Genomic DNA, 7,862 nt, shown 5'->3' with positions numbered 1-7,862 from the left:
ACCCCCACCCCCACCTCCACTCTCACCCTAGCCCTCCCTTGCCTGCTTCCCTCAGCCTCTGGCGGTCCTTGGCTTTCCGACCTGCCAGGCCAAAGTGGGGCCAGAGGCGGGGGCCGGGCAGGACGCCGGAGCGGCTGGGGCCGGGTGGCGCCCTCTATTTTCAGCCCATCCAGGCCTCAGGCCTCTCTGGACCCCAAGGACTAGACAGAGCGCCCGCAGCCTCCACCCTGAGCCACCACGGCCTCCGGGTCCAGCCAGGCCCTAACTAAAGCGAGGTCAGGGCTGCAGGGGCGGCCTTTTGATGAAAAGATGCCAGAGCCATTAAGGGGCCAATTCTCCGTTTATGTTAATAGTCCTGCCTTTCCTCTTGGCCTCTGGACCACGGAACCAGTCATCTGGGACTCCTCCTTTGGTCCCTTTCACTCCCCGACTCCTCTATAGCCCAGATAGCCTGTATCTCTCTGTGTGTATTCTGTATCCTCAGCTGATCCTTCCATCCTCACTGCTGTTGTCTGCCCAGCTCCTCATTACTCCCCCACTGGCCTCCCTGCCTCTAGCCTCCTGTCCTTGCAGCCCAGACTTCCTCTCACAGTGCCAGGAGCCTCCTGGAGTGGTGGCCTGGCATCCTCCCCCTGGAATGGCTCCAACTGCTTGGAAAAATCCAGAGCTGGCCTTCAAGACCCTCCACACTCTGACCTCACCCTTTTGGCCTCGCCTCTACTCACATCTACAGTAAAAGGTAGGTGGTGGCCCTGAGTAGAGAGGAGCTAGACTAGGAACTGAATGCACTGGGAGGCTCCGTGCGGCTTTGTACAGGGCTCCACGGGCATCTGTTTGAACAGCCTTAACTCCCCATCCCACGATCACACCGTCACGAGCCTGGAGAGATGCATAGAACACGGCACTGCCTCCACTACAGCACAGGAGCGCATCCACGTTCTTGCCCTTGCCCCCTCTGTCACCCCTGTGCCCTGGATCTGTTCTGCTCACCTGCCATCTCCCTGTCCCCCTTCCCATCCACGTTGCCCACTCCCGTATGGCCCTCCTGCTGGTGCACGAAGCGTTTTCTCAGCAAGGATACACCACCCTTTCACAAAGTACTTGATGAAATGCATGACCAGGTTTCTCCGTAATATTGAGTCTCGGTTTCAGCAGTTTTTTTCTTGAGGAGACTAATATTCACAGATGCTAAGGCTATAGATAGCTCTTCGTGAGGAAAGGTTGGAGACGCCTATATTGAATTTAGCCTTGTGGAGCCCAGCACGCAAACATGTAAATGAACGTGGAAATGCATAAAAGTGAACAGGAAAATTGACAAAGGCAGATTTATTGGCAAACAAAGCACTGATGGTAAACTTCAGGCTGCTCTGTGCCCTTGGACTCCAGGAATCCGTGCCCAGAGTTAGAGATGGCTTATTTCTGGTCACAGAAGTGGCCTGGTGGACAAAAGAGCTTGGGATCAAAAGCATAATCATGAGAAGGGGGCTCAGAGGAGACAGCTCATTTCTCCTGGCTCCATGTTGAGGTAGCTTCCCCTGGGAAGTGACAGCTTCCTGTCCCCCAAATGAGCTCTCCTGCTAAGAATATGTCCTTTCACATGTACCACACATGGACACACAGTGTCTCTCTGCTCCTCACACTAACCCTGTACAGTGTGGATTCTTAGTTTGGCTTTACGGATGAAGGCACTGAGGCTCAGTGAGGCCCAAAGACCCACCCTCCCTCTCCCCCCATAAAAAGACAAAGAGCCATAGGCTGGGACTAGAAGCCAAGAATTCCATCTCCAAGACCAGCGCCAGCATCTTTTCACCCCCAGTTTCGTGACCTGTTCAGGACCCAAAGCTAGGCCACCTGGCCCCGGCCCTGTACCCTCACTCTGTTCTCAAGAGCGAATATAAACGCAGGCAGTGTGACTGAAGCAGCGAAAGGGCTTTCACCTGGCTCAGGGTTGTGCTGACACCTGGGTCTGAATGACGGCAGGGGGACTCAATTGAGGTTTGAAGGACCAGCGGCTTTCAGAGGTATTTTGTTTGGCTCGGCATTGTTGGTCTGTGCAGTGCTTCCATTTGACTTAGGTTTCCGCAATAAGATATTTAATAAGAGTGTTTAATGAAAGTTCAGTGAGAGTGTAGTCATTAAGGGCATAGCCTGGGTTTGAACCCTGAGTCTGCTACTTGTGATTCTGTGTGATTCTGCAGTTACTCAAACTTTCTGTGCCTCACTTTGCTTATCTGTAAAATGGAGATAAACAATAGAACTCTGCCTGATAGAGTTACAATGAATATTGAATTATGATATTGAAAGCACTTAGACTAGTTCCTGACCTGACATGTAATAAGTACTGTATAGGTATTCATTATTATTATTATTATTATTATTATTATATAAATTGGGGAGAGTTTGTATACAATCCATATTTCTAGCTTCTTAAAAATTCAGATCTGACAGTGCTGGGCCCCCATGGCCAGCTGGAACTGAATCTGTCCTCTTTAGGTGAAGTGTGCTCTTTCCTAGTCAGCCCCAGCCCCACACCTCCCCATTTGGTCCTTGACACAGAAGGTAGTTATCAGTTGCCATTTATTATCTTGCATGCAGCTTGCTTCATGGGTTTCCATTGTCTACCTGGTTTCTAAAAAATTGGTCTCTCATCCGGCTGCTGCTTAAATGGCAAAAAAACAAAAAATGTCACCAAGTAGGACTCTTTAGCCAATGGGGACATTGTTATTCAGTGGGAGTTAGACCCCTACCATGCCTTTGCCTGCCTTCTTCTTAGTGTTCCCAAATGCTACTTAGATGCACACGCTTGAAGGTCAAGGAAAGAAGCAAAGTGATTAAGAGGCAAAAGTAGGCCATAACATTCCAGAGCATTCCCTTCTGCAGCCTCACACTTGGGCTTAAAATCTGGCTCAAGGGTAGTAAGATATACCCACACATATGCCAAATTGTGTATGTTCAAGAGTATTATAGCATTGTGAATAATAGAAACGATTAGAAGGAACCCAAATGTCATCAATAAAAGACTGGTTAAATTTTGATGCATACATGCAATGGAATACTATGCAGCCACACAAAAAGAACATGAAATGCAGTGTATATGGAATACTTCTATTTAAGTGGGAGGGGAAATGGGGAAAAAATATATATACATATATATATATATATATATATATATAAAATTTGTATAGACTATCTCTGGAAGGATGTATGAATATAGCATAGGCATAAAATATCTGTGGAAGTATCTGGTGACCATGGTTGTCTCTGGGGAAAGGAATTGTATGATTGGGGAAAGAAGGAGACATACTTTTTTTCACTATATATCACTATATATCTTTGTATTCTTTTAAAATTTTGCATCATGAACAAAAAGTATATGTCATTTTAAGAAATTCTGCCGTAGATACAAAAGTAAAAATACAACAAACAAAAAACTAACAACGCTAACTCCAGAGTCTTTCAAGAGACAACATGAAGTCACCAGCCAGTCAAAGATGGCTGTGTGGGAAACGACCTGGCACTTGTAGCACCCAAACCCTTGTTTAATAAGCGGCTTTGAGAGGTCATTTCCCCCATCGTTATTCCATGTCCAAGTGTACTTAAATAAATTTCACTCTGGTCCTTCTTGCCCAGGCCACCTCCTTTACTCTGGTCAACTTGGCTTTACTCAACCTGTAAAAAATCCTGGTTTGGACTGCCTCCTTGGCTCCCAGAAGAGAAGCCTTCTGGGAATGGCAGCTGAAATGAAAAGGGATTTGGCAAGAGTGATGCACCCAAAGACCAGTACATAACCCCTCCTTCTCCAAAACTGTTCTCCCAGTCGTCTGGGAGGGAGCTCCAAGCAGGCAGAGCCTTTGCATCTGGGGAGGGCCCACCTCCTTTACCTGACCAAAGGCCCCCAATTCAATCCAACAGAACTTTCAAACCTTTAAAAAAAACCACTTCAAAGCCCTGGCCAGGCGTAAAGGTACCAAGGTGCTGGGGATGCAACGTAAAGGTCAAAGAGTACCTGCCTTCTAGGGACACACAGTCTGTATTCTGGAAACGTCTGATTGGAAGGAATCTGGGGACATAGCTGAGGTGATGATTGTCATCCTGAATTCCGAGGGGCCCCTTGGGCTTTATAGAGGAACTTCAGGGCTTCTGCAAACGTTGGATGTGTTGGCAGATTTCAGACAGCAGCCACGAGCTGTAACCCTTCATTTCAAACCATTGATTTGATCAAAATCACTCCATAATTCTGATTGATTCACCTGGTAATAAGGCAAGTGACATACAGTTGAACTCAATAAACACATTTCTATGAATAAAGTGCTTTTATATGTTTTATACAGTAGGGTTCTGTGTAAGGTTTCATTAGAAGGGGGAGGGTTCCATTGCTTTAAAAGGTTCTCCCTGTTTGACAGAAGATGAAACAGACTCAGAGAAAGGAAAGGACTTGCCCAAAGCCACACAGCCTAGCAGAAGTATAGCCTGGTCCAGTACTAGGCCATGCCCACTATACATCTTACATATTGAATACAAAATCTCAATTAAGAATTGAGTTGGGTTAGGGACATCCTGCCCTGTGGAATCTTAGAAGGGCTGGAATAGATGTCCCAGTATACTTTGGAGCTCAACCAGTGCAGCAAACTGCCAGTTTTTCCATCATACGACCTTCTTCTGGGGCCTAACCTTTCAACAGGCCACAGGTTTCGGCTTCTTTTCTGTCAGAGGCACCACCCTCCTGCTTGCTGGGTTCTCTGGGACTTCCTGGGATTCCGTCAAGCCAGGACCTGGGCTAAGAAAGCCAGAATGTATTACTGGATCAGCATGGCTTGACTCCCAACGGCTGAGTCTGAGCCTCTTGCTTGCCCTTCCTGGGGACTCGCATCTCTTGCCTTGTTCCAGCTCCTTCAGCCCCTCCCTCCCAGGTGTCCACCCCCTTCAATACCCGCTTGCTGGCAAACATGGTTGCAGGCCCTTCGCCTTAGTCCCCACTCCCTCTGAAACCACTACTGCAGCCTCACCCCTCCTGCCTTTTATCTTGCCCCAGAAGCTGAGCCCTCTGGTCCCTTAATTGTTCAGGTTGCTCTTTTCTGAACTCGCTCCAATTGAGCTCCATAAATTAAAGATAATTGGACTATCATACTCAGGTTATGAGCCCCTGGGGCAGTGTCTTCTTGGTCTGGCACAGCCCTAGCCCAGAAAGGGGGGTGGTGAGGGGAAAGGCACAGAGCAGCCAACCTAGGGGTCTGGCTCAGACCCTTGGGGAGAAGGCACAGGGTCATGTACAAGCATTCCTCCACCAGCTAAACTGCAGCCTCAGTCCCTGCTGCCTGCCCTGGTCCTCACAGATCACAATGGGTGAGGAGACAGCCCTTCTCCACCAACAATGTTGAAAGCAACTGTCTGGCATATACAGTGGTTGTTTCAATAGTGTCCAAGAAGTTCTAGGATTCTGGATAAAAGAAAGACCCTCTTTGGGGGCCACCTGAGTGAGTCACCAGTGAAGAGCCAGAGGCTTATGAGGGGAAACTCGGACTCAGGAGAATCCCAGGCCACTTGTCGTGAACATGTTCCATTCCACACAGTAAGACCAAAGAAGTTTATGTTGCCATCCATCTTGGGCACTGCTAAGAAGGTTGACTTGGCCACATCTGAGGTATCCAGGGAGATGGGACTAATTGTTGCTCTAAGGGGTGATGAGAACAAGGAGTGAGGGGCTAAAGAAAGAAGCTTTTTCAGGCATAGTACTCCTCTGCCTACCGTGTCATGACATCCCATTGTCCTGGTACTGCAGTGGGCCAGGACACGTCCTGGAGCAGCTTTTCGGCCATTCTCCCTGGACATGGAAGATGCTCTTCTCCCCCCCCCACCAAAGTCATGCTGCACAGGCTTATCTCTCCTACTTCCCATTTTGTCAAGAGCACCCATCACTGTCCATCTATGCTCCTGAAGGCAGCGGAGCCTACCATCATACCCTCAAAGCCTGGCACACAGCCTGGCACAAAGTAAATGTCTGTTGAGTAAATAAGTGAATTAATGAATGCATTAATTATAGTCTGAATTCATCCATGCATTTAGACTTCTTCAAAATCTACCTTCTTCCTTCCCTTGTGGGTCTAACATCATAGCATTCCCTCAAGGGAAGTGACAAGGGGAGGTCATACTGTCTGTCCTCTTGCTTCCAGTTGGGACTGTATCCAAATGCCCCCAAGTGGAAGGTTTCTAAGACTTTCATAAAACGAGGCTGAAAGGGAAGCAGCTGGGCTGTAGTTGAAAGATCGCTCAAACTTGGAGTCAGAAGATCTGTTATGAGACCTGCTCTTGTACTCACTAGCTAGAGCCTAAATTATAAGAGAGGAAATGAGGCTGCAGAAGAGGAACAGGCTTTGTATGTCACTCCAGAGAGCACTTGGACATCCATTCATTCCACAAAACTTTACTAAATACCTAGTATATCCCAAGTACCGTTCTGAAGGCTTTCCATCACTCTGGCTGCTGGGTGAAGTAATCATTGAAGAGCAAGCATGCAGACAGAGAGAGAATTTAGGCTGCATCACTAATGGTGAGAGATAAAAGGCAGCAGAAGTGGAGAGAATAGACACATTGGAGACCTATTTAGGACCTAGAATTGATAGGACTTGATGGTTAATCAGAGGTGGGGGTTGAGGGAGAGGGGACACCCAGTTTTCTTTTGTGAGAGACTGAGTGGATAATGGTGTCACCAATAAAGACAAAAAACACTGGGCTCCGGTTTCATAGTTTGATGGAAGAGGATTTAATCAGCTTGGTTTGAGAAGGAAGAAAGATCCAATAGACAGTTAAATACATAGGTCTAGAGCTCAGCCAAGAGGCTTGACTGAACAGAGCTCTGGGAGACGTCAGTATGAGGCTATCTAGGGAAAGAGTATGTATTAGAGAGAAACAATGAGGGCTAAGGACAGAACATTCAAATATGCCAACTTTTAAAATACATATAAAAGACTATGTATGATGTAACAGTGAAGACTTAGAAGAAACAGCCCGAGAGGTAGGAGGTGAGCCATGGTAGAGGAAAATCATGAGAGAGAAAGTAAGTTTTCAAAAGTTAGAAGTGGTTAGCACAGGCAGTGTGGAGAAGAGTTCCAATGAAAGAAAGATATGGAAATGTCCTTGTGGGTTCTGCCCTGACAATTACCCATGGAGTTAGTGGAGCAGTGGGAGCCTGGTAGCAATAGTTTGAGGAGTAACCGAGAAGTGAGGAATGGAGACACTGAATTAGACTACTCTTTCAAGAAGCTTAGCTGAGATCGAATAAATGAAGATGGTAGCTGATGGAAAATACAAGCTCGAGAGAGTTTTTAGAAGATGAGACGTGTGTGTGTGTGTGTGTGTGTGTGTATGATTGTACATGTACATGCACATAGACTCGGGAAGAAAGCAGCAGAGGTTGAAGATTCAATAAAGGAGTCATGATGATAGGATCCAGAACACAGACTAATTAGCCTTGTGCAGGACGAGGAACACTCCCCTCAGAGCAAAAGGAAAGAGGAAAGGACACTAGGAGATGTGAATAAGCTTACAGCTGCGGAAGGGGAGCTCACCCCCATGGCCTCTATTCCAAAAGGGGCAACGGTTTAAAATAGTGGCTAACGGAAATGGGAGAGTTGAATAGAAATCAAAGGATCAACAGTGTTCAGAGAACAGCTAAAACTAGAAATCAGACATTTGTAGCGGTACCCATCTGACTGGCATCCCATTTTTCTCCAGAAGTTCTGGCAGAACAGAGGAGGCAGATTTTCCAGTTGATTTGTAGGGTAAGTGCAATAGACAGGCAAGAGAACTGGGGTAGTGAAGTTACACTGAGGAGAATGACCCATCACAGGAGCCAGGATATGTAG

The sequence above is a fragment of the Hipposideros armiger genome, unplaced genomic scaffold (assembly GCF_001890085.2).
Source record: "Hipposideros armiger isolate ML-2016 unplaced genomic scaffold, ASM189008v1 scaffold_119, whole genome shotgun sequence".
NCBI classification, from domain to species: Eukaryota; Metazoa; Chordata; class Mammalia; order Chiroptera; family Hipposideridae; genus Hipposideros; species Hipposideros armiger.
Note: the sequence above shows the minus strand (reverse complement) of the source record.